Source organism: Stegodyphus dumicola, chromosome X1, assembly GCF_044657685.1.
Source record: "Stegodyphus dumicola isolate Sdum_Otavi_A_Nest chromosome X1, ASM4465768v1".
In the NCBI taxonomy this organism is placed as follows: Eukaryota; Metazoa; Arthropoda; class Arachnida; order Araneae; family Eresidae; genus Stegodyphus; species Stegodyphus dumicola.
Genome location: NC_140780.1, coordinates 9,247,209 through 9,262,111, shown reverse-complemented (window position 1 = coordinate 9,262,111; position 14,903 = coordinate 9,247,209). Strand labels below are relative to the sequence as shown.

At 32.5% G+C, this 14,903-nt stretch overlaps 1 protein-coding gene and 1 non-coding gene across 2 annotated transcripts in view; both read right to left on the bottom strand.

The window, feature by feature from the left end:
- Nucleotides 1-14,903, bottom strand: part of LOC118191430 (uncharacterized) — a 355,798-nt gene that overhangs the window by 289,551 nt on the left and 51,344 nt on the right. The gene's annotated exons all lie outside the window — the stretch shown is intronic.
- TRNAN-GUU (transfer RNA asparagine (anticodon GUU)) lies at nt 13,698-13,771 on the bottom strand. The gene has a single exon. It is a non-coding gene; the product is annotated as a tRNA-Asn (tRNA).

Sequence of the window (14,903 nt, the reverse complement as noted above, 5' to 3'; positions counted from 1 at the left end):
GACTAATGAACTTGATAGCGAACATGGAATCTTATTGCTTCATTCCGATGTTTAAATGGCTCAGCAGGGAAAAAGTACTTCAACAGTTTGTAGAATTTCTTTCGCCAATAAAGCAGTTTGGGAAATCCGTAAAAGAAAGTTATAAAGAATTGGACGATAATAATTGGTTATCCGACCTGTATTTTCTCACGGATATAACAGCTAAACTGAACGAAGATCTCTAGGGAAAAGAAAAACCCTTTTCAATTGACTAGGACTGTAACTACTTTTCAGATAAAGTTAAATTTGTGGGTAAATCAGATGAAAAAAAATATTTCATCCATTTCTCAGAATTTATCAAGCCATATTAATAACCACAAGGTAATTTAAACAGAGAAATACTTGGAAAACCTAAATGCGCTGAAAAATAATTTTGAACTCCACTTCTCTGATTTAAATAAAGTTCAACCAATATTATTATTAATCTCAAACCCACTTGCCGAAATTAATATTTCAGATGCATCACATAAGATTGGAAGTATGTTTAACAAAAATGTTGATGTTTTGGAAATGTGCTCGCGATAGGCCAAAATGTGCTCGCGAGAGACCAAAGGTTAGACACCACTGTCTTAGTAATAACCTGAATTTCAACAGCGAGTTTCTCTGAAACACTAATTTTCTGTAACAATTGTAACGAAGAATAAGAATCCCTACATAATGAAAAAAAGCATTGAATTCAAACCACTGCAAGATTTTTTAGTCCATTTCACAGAAAGGTTTAAACATAGGAACTCAGATTGAAAAAAGAGCACTTATCAGTAATTAGGTACTGTTTGAAATCTTTTTCTTTTTTGTGTTCATAAACAAGAAAAGCAAGGCCAGCCTTAAAAATCAAAATATCTGTTTATAATAATAACGTTTTATATTTGTTAGACAAAATAAAATTTAATTTAACATACATGTAAAATATGCAATAAGAGAATAGTAAGTTTTAGGAATAAGGAATTTTAATGTTTATATGTTTGATAATCACTTGAGAAAAGAATTTTTGTGCACTATTTTTTTAATCAAGAATGACAAATTATGAAGTACAAGGTGTATCTGAAATTCTGTTAAATGGCATTTATTCTGCGTTGGCATTTTTCTGGATAATAAAATTAAGAGGTTTTCTTTTAGCAGCTACTTCAACTTGAATTAATCTATTCTTCGTTATATATTATAAGGATTGATTCAAGTTTTCCTTTCGTTACATGAGACATATGAAACCAATAAGTTATAGCTAACAATTATGCTATATCTATCAGTGCATGTTAATTTAAGACAGGCAAATTATTAAATCATTATTTGAACAAATCCATTTAAAAAAACAGAGTAGTATAGCATATGAAGTATTAAATAACTCAATAATAAATTTCTATAACTAAAGCAAATTTCCATAACCATGTAAATTTCATATATGGGAAAGATTCATAATACAGTATCAAGCAAGAAAATTACAAGTAAATTTTTATGAAAGTGCAATAAATGTTATATATTGAAAAAAAAGATAAGTGCCTTATTTATTGATTTTGTTTTTCTTTAAAAATATGAGTGATTATTTTTGAAATTTTCAAATAGTTATTAAATAATTCAGTTCATATTAAATATACGTTTTAAAATGTTACGTGGTTCCTATATTTTCAATATATTTTAAATTATTAATAAATTTTTCATCACAATAACTACTTTAATGTAACATCCTATAACGTTAAATTCGTACTTTTTAGCAAAGTAGCAAACTGCATTAATCTATAAACAACTTTTCACTTTCTTGTTTTAGCTTATCACGTTTAATAAATAATGGGAAAAAGCGTGGACGGTCTCTTTGAAAAAACTTAAATAACTGTGCTTGATACACATTTTTATTTCATCTGTACATAATTAAATATACGTATATATCACTCAGTAGGGAATAAAAACACTTTTATCTCGATCGCGCGAGACTGTCTATCGGAAATTCTAAAGATATGCTGTTTTTAGATATTTTCAGCCTAAAGTGGTGTTAGCCCAAATGTTCTTGAAACGTATATGTGTCTGTAAGTGAAAAAGAAAAACACCCGTTTAGGCGTAATATAAAATCTGAAAATTTGGATTGATGTGAGACTTTTTTAATTTTTATTTTATTTTTACTTATTTTCTTTCTTTCTTTATAATTTTAATTTATTTATTGTTTCCAGTAATTTTTACTCATTTGCAGTGTGTTTGTTTATTTTGTTAGTTGTATAACAAAGTGGTGTCTCGTGGTGCTACGCAACTGTAATAACTGTCTCGTGGTACACGAGGATTTAGAGTTCACAAAAAATATACCTATATGGATAGGTTAAGTTTCGAAAGCTTGAAATAATAATTAAGTAAAAAAATAAAAATAAATATAAAGAGACAAAACTGAAAAACTCATTTAAACAGTGAAGATTTTATGTTATTAGCCTAAAATAAATCAATAGTTCATTAATGCAGCATATTCAGAATACATTTAATAAAATTCGCTAATGTGATGCACTGTCAGCTGTTAGGACTGTCATAGAATAAAACTCATATTAAATGATTGGTTGTTTCATAGGCTTATAAATGCCTTTTAATAACGACAATGTATTCTAATGCTAATGGATCTATTCTATGTTCTGATAATTAGTGTATATAAATCACGTAGTTCAGTAAACCGACTTAGAACGGCTATAGAAAGGCAGTCGTATTCCTGATTTTATCCCTGTTACAGAACTGTGAATTCTATAGCAAACATATTCTCTACAGAATAAGTTTATTCACTAGTAAAATATATTTGGATGTATGTAACGTTCTAAAAGTATTCTGTTAATTATAAGCATAAGAAAGGTACTAGCTGCGTACATTTATCACTGAAATGCAAACATTGATAAGAAACTTTAATAAAATTTTTCTGCTTCAAAAATTCTAAATTAAGAATTTTACATTTACGGCTTTTTCTTCTAAAGGTTCAAATTCCGGGAAGAGCTTAATACATAGAAAATCATAAAGCAGTACTTGACGACTAATTCTTGTCGAAAACACTATTATTTTTCAGAATTTCTTAAGACGAAAACAAAAACAAGCGTATCTACAAAAAAAAAAAAAAAAAAAAAAAAAAAAAAAAAAAAAAACAGTATATTAACACAAAATCGCAGACGATACTAAAAGAATTACAGCAGACGTCGAAATGTCTCTTCTTTTAAACTGAACTACTGTTGCCAAAGTTAACAAACAGAAATGTCTATTCTTTTAAAACTTAACAACTGCTGCCAATGCTAATAAACAAAAATATCTATTCTTTTTGTTTGTGTTCAAGCCATTTTTGACAAACAAAGTTATTATGCTTATAAGGATTATGTTAATTATATTAACAGTTAAATTTTAAGTTAAAGTTCCTTTCCTGTAAAATTCGTAACTTATTACTTCCGGCCAGAACGTAGTTTTGGAATCTGGCTGAATATTTAATGAGGAGGAGCGGTATTGAAACCACGAAGTTACTTACAGAGGCAGAGAGAATCAGAGTTTCTGATTTACGCGCGTCTGCCCTTTTGGCTACTCTTTCTCTCTCAAAGCTGTTATTACGCTCGGCCGTACTCAGGCCCTTGCTAAGCTTCGTAGTTAAATGAGTTAAGGAGCCAATTCGATTTGAATCTTGATAGCTTCGGCTATATTTCTTTAGTTAATCTTAGTTTTAGTTTAATTCTTAGTCTCTTAAGTTCAAGCCCGAATGTTGGCTTTGTTTGTACACTCCCAGGCGGAGTTTTGTTAAATCTTATTGGAATATTAAAGGGTTAGTTACCCTTCTATCTTTTTGTTTCTTGTCACCCGAACTTAAGCGATTATGCGCTTATCAGTTCTTAAGATTCTTCACTTCCAACATTAACTTAGAATTACAAAGTGAGGAACTCTACATGCTCTTTAAAAATAAACGTTTATTCACTTAGGAAAGAATTTCTCTAGTATTTTGTAACTAGAGAATATCCTAGTCTTATATATGTAAAAGTTTGAAAATTTGTTGATGTCTTCATATAAGATTTTAAAATTCGCTTTTCTTTTGATGTGCAAGGCAGAAAAAAGTACTTTTCATCTGTGGTTAGAGTAATATCAACGATTTCAGACAAAGAGAGACTTCTCATTTTGTATTGATTTTAAAATGGAATTCGCATGAAAAACGGAGCTATCAATTTGAGTTCCGTATCTGTCATTTTTATTTGCTGCGTTCGTTCCTTACTTTTATTTTTGATTTTACGCTTTGCATTCTTTTATTTTTAGACTGCATTTCTTTTTAGAATTCTTCTTAAATTCAGATGAATCTTTGGAGATAAAAAATGACGGGACAACCTTTTCTTCCTTTTGGAAATGAATGAAAATTCAAAAGATTTTAATATTTAAAATTAAAGGTAAAAAATAAATTTAGAGATGATACAGTGCGATTTTAAACGAATAGAGATTTTTTATTTCAGTACATACAGGAGTCAACTTCGTACGAATATGTTTTACAGTAACACCAAATGTTATTTCAACAGTTACTGAATTATTAATGAATTAATTCAACAATTCCTTAACTTACTAATGAAGTAGAAAACCATAGTTTGTAATTAAGAAATATATATGAGACTAACTAGATCTTTATGAGTGTAGAAGAACTGAAAACAATTTCAGTATAAGTATGATATTGTATTATACGTATCGATTGAGGTGAAATCTGAAAAGACTCTGGGAAAACAATTTGAAATGCAAATTTTATAGGTAAGAGATATGGGAATTGTTTTTATTACTTACGACTACAAAATTAATTTTATTTTTGTCTCAATTTAAACAGAAAATCATAATGTACTTTAACACAAAAGTTTTAATATTTATTTAAAAACACGGATGTGTTATAAATACATTTAATTTTCAACTAATACACTAATATGCCTTGTTTAATTTGTTTTTAAATATTTTAGCCCACATGCTCTCGAAACGTGTATGTGTGTGTAAATGAAAAAAAAAAAAAAAAAAAAAAAAAAAAAAAAAACGCACCTTTGGGATTAATATAAAATCTGAAAGTCGTATAGATTTTATCTATTTTTTATAATATTTCAGTTCAGGCAATCTCTTTTGGAGCTCACAAAACTACATTATGCTCACCAACTCTTGTTATTTTTCCTATCCTGTAATTACAAAATTAGAGATATTCCACAGCTAATTTTTTTAGTCATGAAATATTTCTATACGAATGCAAACAGCCATATTTTGTACAGAATTTGGTTTTACGACTTTTGGTTATTTCTCGCCAATTTTGGCGACAAAATTAGTCGCCAAAACTGTTTACTCAGTAGCCTTTTACTCAATGTTGAATAGAACTGTATTCCTGTTTTTCCGGCAAAGCACCACTTCTGTCGGCTTTAAAATACAGCAAAATAAAGCAATTTTACATATAATTTCATTAAAATTATCTACCTATGTACAAAATTTCTAACAATATTTTTGTGAAAGTAAACATATTGCTATTGCTGGATCATTTTTTTTTATAATCTGAAATGATTAGATTCGTGTTAAATTTTGAAATTATATACGCAAATTAATTTGTTACACAACATTACACAAACCTTAAATTTACGTTGCTTTTTGTTTCCTATGAGGAATTCTAAACATATGAATGTCCCTTTCATCTATGATGAAATGCAGCATTTCGAAAACCCCTGTGAATTTCTTAAGTTTCTAATTTAGACGACATACATCTAGAACGAGAAAATGAGACGAAATGGGTTAAAAAAAAAACATGAAATTAAAATGTTAATCTTTCATTCCACCTAAGTATCAAAGAAATGCATTTTACATGCATAGAAATGGAATAAGTTACTTTTTTTTTTCTTCTGACACATTTTAATATAGGTCTTTTGCCTCAGTCTTCCTCAGACGGTAGTTCTTTTAGAGACAGGTTTTGAAGCTTATTACTAAGAGAGGGAGACTAAAAAAGGACACAGGTTATTAGCAGAAAAAGAAGAAATCTAGTAAAAGGATTATTAGAAGGGTTACTGTGTAGTGGGTGTATCAATTATTAGCCCACTGGATGAGACCAGATCCCGAACACTTTGTACCTTTGGGAAAGGGGCGAAATCTAACATAACAAATTTTACAGTGCCAAATTTACACTCATGTCCATAAATTAAGGATAATTCGGAGTCCCGCGAAAATCGAACTCTAAAATAAACATATCACCTGTAAAATTATTACACACATCTTCAAGAATCATATGCAAATTTCAGGAAGTAACTAGATGCCACCGATGGTACGTCACAATGACGAGAGTGTAAGAGAGTGATATATAAAAAATACAGGCAAAGAAGTAAAATTGTTCGCAGGCGCTTTATAAGAATTTCAGTGCAATAACCGAATAGTTATGACACAAAGGACGCATTTGGATGATTTTTTACGTGGTAGAATTATCGGCCGTCTGGAATGTGGGCGTACCCAACTGGAAGTATCAGACGAACTTGGAATTGCCCAGAGTGTCATCTCCAGGCTTTGGCAACGATTCCAAGATGATGGTAATGTGTGTAGACGTTACAAAACAGCTCGCCCCAGAGTTACAACGCCGAATGAGGACCGGTATTTGGCAGTTACTGCCAAAAGAAACAGGCGGAGCACAGCCTCAGACTTGTCTCGTCAGCTCTCTTCAGCCACTGGTACACCGTGTACAGACGCTTAGGGCAGATTGGTCTATATGCTCGTAGACCTGTCAGATGCGTTCCACTTACTGCAAATCACTGTCGCCTGCGGTTAGCCTGGAGTAGAGAGCATGCACCGCAACAGTGGGCTTGTGTGATGTTTTCCGACGAGTCCAGGTTTAGCTTGAAGTCTGATTCTCGCCGGATTTTCATATGGAGAGCTCCAGATACCCGTTACCACCAAGAAAACATCATTGAACGACACCGTTACGGTGGTGCAGGAGTGCTCGTTTGGGATGGAATTTTTCTGGGTTCCAGGACTGACCTGCATGTTCAAATTGAAACCACGACAAGCCAAATCAATCGGGATGTCATTCTGGAACAATATGTACGTTTGTTTCGCGGCGCTATGGGCGCACAATTTGTGTTTATGGATGACAACGCCCGTTCTCACCGTGCAAACATCGTAAGTGAATGCCTTCAATCGGAGGATATCACCCGTATGAACTGGCCAGTAATCTCACCGGACTTGAATCCAGTAAAGCACGTGTGGGACATGCTTGGCCGACGAGTTGCAGCCCGCCAACCTCCTCCTACATGTCTACCGGAACTTCGGAGAGCATTGCTTTTCGAGTGGTGTAATAGCCCCCAAGATCAGATCGATAATTTGATACTCAGCATGCCTAGGCGTTGTACGAACTGTTTTGCATCGTCTGGGAGACATACAATGTATTAACAATCATACCAACCATGTAATATTGGTTTTTTGTAAATAAGTTGTTTTTGTAATTTGCTCCAGGGAGAAAAATCGCTAATTTTTTTAATAATATCAAACATATAGCATCTTTTTTTGCTCTTTACCTTTTGTTTAATAAATAAGCTTTACAAATAAGTCAAATTAGTTTTGCTTCTAACTATTCTTTTGCCTGATTTTGCCTTATCCTTAATTTATGGACATGAGTGTAGAAAAATACTTAATATAGAAAAAAAAAAAAAAAATATATAGAATAATACATAATATGTCACATAATAAAATTTGGAATTTTCTAAACTTTGAATAAAATTAAAGAAAAGAATATATCGTATGACAAATTTAAAATAATTCTTATAATATAAGAAATAAAATACAGAATAATATGTAATATATCATATAATAAAATTTAGAATTTTTAGAATCTAGAATAAAATGTTAAAACAGTACTTAGCAATTGCATACTTGAAAATTCACAGCCCACTTACCGGTTTCGGTAGAAATTTTACACTGGTACGTAATGAAAACAGATCCACCAGCGGCAAAGCGGTAAAATTGCAAAACACTGGTAGTTCGTCCCCGGTTCGAATCCCGAAAAACGGGATAGTTTCATGGGCGTTTTCGTGGTATTCCTCATGTGTAACGTGTATACAAGCCAGTTTCTCTTAGAAAGTCATCCACGGAGGCCTCGAATGCTTTGCCGTAATTAAACTAACCAAACCTAATGAAAGCAAAGCATGAATATCCACTTGCCAGCTTAGGGGCTATTCGTAATTTAAGTTATAATTTTAATTTACACATTTATCTCATATACATATATACGTAAAAATAATATATATATATATATACGTATACGTATATATATTCATATAATATACGTATTATTCAATACGTATATTATATATTCAATACGTATCACAAATATATGTATTCATATTCATATTGGATGTACGTATGATGCATATATATCATACGTACATCCAACATGAATATGAATGTTTATACGTATATTTATATGTTATTTGTCGTCAAAATTAGGGAGACTGTGTGATCAAATAATCAAAATGAAAAATTGCTATTTCAGAATAGGTGTATATTTGTTTACGGCAAAATTCTCAAGAGCTATCTGCCTAAGGGAAGGGATGCCTTCTTGAGCAACTTTCTAAAGGGAAACTGTTTCGTATACATGTTACAGACAGGTAAAATCACGAAAACTGGCATGCAGCTAGCCCGTTCGCATGATTCGAACCTCGCACCAAACTAACAGTGTTCGTCAACTTTACCGCTCGAATGCTGGTGGGCGCTATTTCTGAATGACATCACTTTTATCTTTCGATGTATTTAATGTTTGCAGATAATCTTATTTTATTTATCTCTCTCTTTAAAACTTCTGTTTTCAATACCTGCCATTTTAAAAGTCATATCAGTCACTGATCTACTTTTGAAATCCAAAAATCCGTAAATTGCATTATAGATACTCCTAGATATATCAGATGGAAGACCTACAAGATATTGAAAAGAACGCAATTTTTCGATGATTTATTTGAAGTAATTTTAATTAATCAAGGAAATTTTAATCAATAAAATTAATGCTTGAACAAAAAATCTAATGTGTACACCACATGACTTCCATGTGCGGAATATTAAATTATACACATTTTTTGCTGCATTTCATTTAAACTTATTTCCTCGAATTTCATTAGAAATATACGTCTCATTCAATTTATTCAGTTCTCACTTCGCAGCAAGACAAAAATAAATAAAACCTCAAAGTATCTTCATAAAAAATTGAAAAATATAGAAAAATATAAAACAACAAATACAGTTAAAACAATTTTTACAATTAAAATTATATTTTCTACTCAAAAACTTGCAATTCTGCTGACGGGCAAGAAGGCAGGTATTTTGGTGCTCAAAACTGAAAAGTTTATTTTTGATCCCGTTTGGCAAAAAGACACTGAAGGTGCAGAAATTGACTTAATTCACTATTCTGCTAAGTTTCAAATGCAAACAAATATGGCTGCTATGGTAAAACGTTAGGTTTATCCGAACTTAAACAACTTTTAAACTGTTGATATTTATACAACTATTGCATGCAGATTAACAAAAGGCATAAAAACCTTTTTTACGTACTTAGAGACGTCACGAAAAAAGTCTCTTCCGGATCCATTTTAAATCCTTTTTGCAACCTGTTTTGGGAAAAAGAGTCCCGTATCTGTCCTTACGTACAGATGTTGTTAAATTGTATTCGATAGGGGTCAAAATTAATATTTTCGTTGAAATATGATACCCGAAAATTTTCGCGATTACAATCCTTCCTTTACTCCGTACACGGAAGTAATTAAGAAAAACCATCTATATTGAATTCGTAAAAGTTATCCTGAACTTTGTCTATTATCATTAATAAGTGTTATGCATCGTGTGTTAGGTCTGCAAATACATCATTCATAGAAATCGGTAAGGTATACAGCAATAAAAAAATTATTTCAAGATTTATATTTATAGGAACAAGAAGTAAGAAAACTCAGTTATACTTTTGCGAGGATTCCAGTTTTCCATTTATAATACAAAGACAGGACAGAGGAATGTCCTTTGGATTCTGCCTCACCTAAAGAGGATCTGGGGAGGAGAGTACACAATCGCCAAATTCAGGCGGTTACGAATTATCGTCAACGACATTTTTTACTTCTGGCGCCCCGTGTGGAGTCACTTAGAACTTTTGGAGCAGGAAATGCGAGAAAATTACTTATGCATTTGGACGGGATTCAAACGCTTGACTTCCCGATTGCTTGCCGGACGTGTCTTCAATTACACCAAGAAGGAAGAAGAAAAACTTTCGCAACTTAAATAAATCCATTAAAAAAGTCTGAAAACTTTCAGATTTTACATTACGCCCAAACGAACTTTTTTTTTTTTTTTTTTTTTTTTTTCATTTACAGGCACATACACGTTTCGAGAGCATTTGGGCTAACGCCACTTTGGGGTAAAAATTATTTAAAAACAGCTTATCTAGAATTTCCGATAGACACCCTCGAGCAATGGAGATAAAAATGTTTTATCTCCACAGCGCGAGTTCTTGCCACTGCTCGTTTTGAAATTATCGAGTTTTTCATCTAAAAGTTTACAAAAGATGAAATAAATAATAAAACAAATTCGAAATTCCGAATCGGAGCTTCCAGGTGGCCATGTTTGGGTGTAGCCTGTATTATTCAAAATTTGATGACTGTAGGTACACTTTTTTTTTCCGAGTATGAGAAACATACATACATTCATGCAAATTGTTCATTATTTAGTTTCTTTAAATATAATACATGCGATAATATTTGGTGAGAATAATTTCAAAAGAGATACATCGTATTTAAGTGGTTTAACTCAAAAACCGTTTCAAGACAAATAGCCTTTTGGGCTAATGAACCTTTGGCATTACAAATAAACAAACTGTGAAATTTATCGGAGTAAAATCGTCTGGTAAACCAAAAATAATTACAAATATAAGCGGTTTTGTATTTCACAATTATTTTTGCCCACTATAATCACACCTGTTGTTTGTAACTGCAAAAAAAATTACAGATCAGTACGTTGTATTTCTAGCAAATTTCTGCTTCTAACAATCAGTTTTTATTTGTTACAGCAAAAAATCCTAAACGAAAATGTACTGATCCTGAGTACGCCTAATAAAATAACAACAACAAAAACAAAAATCTGAAATATTTCAGATTTTAAATTACGTCCAAAGGGACTTTTTTTAACGTTTTGTGTGTTACCTTTATTACTAAATATTATGTTCTTTGCACTTAAACCATAAAATTTAGTTATATAGCAATGTCGCAAAATAATTTTAAAATAAGCATATCTTTAGAATTTCCGATACACAGTTCGACGCGCTGGAGATAAAAAGGTTTTTTTATTTTTATTTTTTTTTTCCGTAGAGTGTTGCCATTGCTCGCTTTTAAATCGTTGAGTTTGTTATTCAGAAATTCTTTAAAGTTTACAAAATATGAAATCGATAATAAAACAAATTCCATATTTCAGATGCCCATATTTCGCAGTAGGATTACGTCATAAAAAACTGATGGCTCTAGATACCGTTGTTTTATCGCAATGCGAGAAATATACATACATTTATGCGGATTTTTCATTATTTACTTTCTTCAAATATAATGCAGGACTCTAACATTTTATGGCAACAGTTTGAAAAGTGAACCGACATTTATAGGAGTCCGACACAAAATGCCAAAACGAAAGTAATAATCCTTCGGGACTCAAATCCCTTTGGACTAATTATCTTATTATTTTGTCCCTCCTTTCAGCATGTCTTCGTGGTGTAACGGTTAGTACACTCGGCGCGTATTGGAGAGGTCCAGGTTCGAGTTTCGGCGACAGGATTGCTTTTTTATTCATGTACCTAATGCTTCTACACTATGTTTAAACAAAATGTTGCAAATCGTAATACGTTTTCTAAACATCAGCACGTTTTTTTTATGGGGGCAATAGCCATTTCTGGGCTTTCGCCCCCTACTAAGGCCGGAAGCGGTGGTCATTTTATTTAGGAGGCACCTAATAGGCGCCCCCTTGCCTCCTATTAAGGGACAGACAGTTTACATCCATGCCTTCTTCGGGATTCGAAACCAGTCCCTTTGGTACCTCAGTAGGCTCTGGTAGCCACTGTACCGTCTGAGCGGCTCAACATTTATTTCACTCTCAAGAAAGATACAATGTATATCTGTGGTTTAAAGGAAAGAAGCATACAAATTAAGCATTAGATTTACTTCTCCAGAAATTAAAGATACGTTATTAACTGATGTGATGGAATAAACACTTTTATACAATTAGTTAACAAGTCATATAATAAAAAACGTTTTTTCCTCCAAACCAGATTAATAAAAATATAACTTTAAAAAACGCGCTTGCATTTACACGCACAAAGCCAGAGATTTCAGAATTAAATTGAGAGAAACAAATGTTATATAGAGTGGAAAATCAACTATTAAAATCAACTATTAAATCAACTATTATAAAGTAATTATTTTGTAAAATTTGATGATTGTAGATTCTCTTCTTAATAAACAGAATTCTTTTAAAATTTATTGTTCGAAGTCTATTTGAATTTACTTCTTTCTAAAACTCGGTAATATCATCCTGTTTTCCCTATACTTTATTTTTCTACAAATTCCAGCAATCCATTAATCATTAAATAAAAGCTAAAATAGTTATTAGTAGTTTATGATTAATATATCGAAAAGTATATGATCAACTCACAAATTTACATTATTTGGGAGAGAACATGAATATTAATAAAGAGCTTAGCTAGATCATTAGGCTCTTGATAGCAACAACTAATCATTAGACTGGGCAGGGCTTATTTTTCTCGTGAAAGTTATTGATTGTAAAGATGTAATACTTATTTTCATAAAAATACTCCATCAGAGCAATGTAAAACAGCGGTTACTTATGAGCATTTAAACTACAGCAAGCTCATAAAGTAAAATAAAAGTAATATTTGAACCAGAAATAAATGAATACGCTCTTTAGTTATAAGGCAACCTCTATCAATCTTTTGATTTTTACTTTATACCAGTGGTTCTCAACCTTTTGACTAACGCGTACCATCTAAACAAAAATTGCAAACCTTTAGTACCACCACTGCAAAGTACTACTACCACCACCATTCTTGAACAAAGCTCAGATCGCATAAATTTAACGAGGGTTAGAGAAAAAAACTCAATCAGGATGATGTTGGGGTTTTAATTTCTGAATACAATAATTCAAACTACTTTGCTTCTTAGCTTACCACCTATTTTTCTCATGCGTACACCACCGGTTCAGAACCCATTCTTTATACTATTATCATCCAAGATTTTGCGATACAATAACATTTCGAATCACTTCTGGTACTTACGGACACAAAAACCGCCCAGACAGTATAGTGTTTGGGGAAGTCTACTGTAGTACCGAAAATCACGGGTTCGAATCCCGGAGAAGGCACGGATGTTTGTGGATGTATTGATTCTTTGCAGCATATGGGGCACTATAAATATATGGCGAGCCGAAAGTCCTCATGTGGTTAGGGAAAGAGGTGGGAACCGCCGGACCCCCCCCCTCCTCCGAAGCGCTTTTCCTCAAAATTAGAGTGGAAGTAGAAGTGAGGTTGTGGCAACCACTCTTCCATGAAATTAGATGGACAAGATAACAGAAAGAAACATCAGGTATGTTGAGACCATTTTTTAATACATGTTGTAGAGACATTAAGATTTTTTTGGAGACCAGAGAGATGAAAAATTAGCAATCGCCTTCGCCGGGAATCGAACCACGGACCTCTGGAATAACAACCCAGCGTGCAGAACCGCTATACCACGAAGGCACGCTAATAAGTTGAGAGAAATACCTTATAATCTTAAATGCCCATTTTTCTCCAAAGTACTATAAATATTCACATCTGTTACTGCAATTTTCGTTCATTATTTAACCTGTATACAGTAATTCCACAATATATGTTGATACTCAAGTCAGGGGGTTAACATTAGAGGCACGCTAGGGAGGCGGGATAAATACTTCATAATGTTTCTTATTGTACTTTCTACCATTTTGTACAGTTATCCAAATACGATACGAAATTTTTAACTCATGTGTGTGTGTGTGTACAGTACGGTTATTTAAAATTCGTCTGTTCGAAAATTCCAGCTAGAAGTTGATGAAAGGATCCACCTCCATGATTCTGGGCTTCGGGATTTTATGACAAAAACTTGGATGATGATGTGATGTCATTAATACTATGTAAGATTTTCACTAGTGTAATTCTCAGTTACCGTAGAAAGTGACGAATCTTAAGAACTGGTTAGCGAATAATTGCTTAAGTTCGTGTGACAAGAAACAACAAGATGGAAGGGTAACTAACCCTTTATTATTTCAATAAGATTTAACAAAACTCCGTCCTGGAGTGTACAAACAAAGCCGACACTCGGGCTTGAACTTAAGAGACTAAAATTAAACTAAAATCAAGATTAACTAAAGAAATATAGCCGAAGCTATCAAGATTGAAATCGAGTTGGCCCCTTAACTTTATTTGACTACGAAGCTTATCAAGGACCTGAGTACGGCCGAGCGTAATAACAGCTTTGAGAGAGAAAGTGGCCAAAAGGCAGACGCGCGTAAATCAGAAACTCTCATTCTCTCTGACTCTGTAAGTAACTTCGCGGTTTAAATACCGTTCCTCTCCATTAAATATTCAGAAAGATTCGAAAACTACGTTCTGGCCGGAGGTAGTAAGTTGAAGTTAAGAATTTGACAGGAAAGAAACTTAAAATTTAACTGTTAATAAAATTAACAAAATTCTTACAACTAAAGCCTGTGGCCATCAGCGCAGAGGGTCATAGCCATTGGGCATTGATGATAGATTAATGTTTTTATAATAGAATATTAATTTTCATGATTGTTTCTTTTGAGTTTTGGTCTAATCAACAACAACAACATACTTCTTATAATAATGGTTCTCA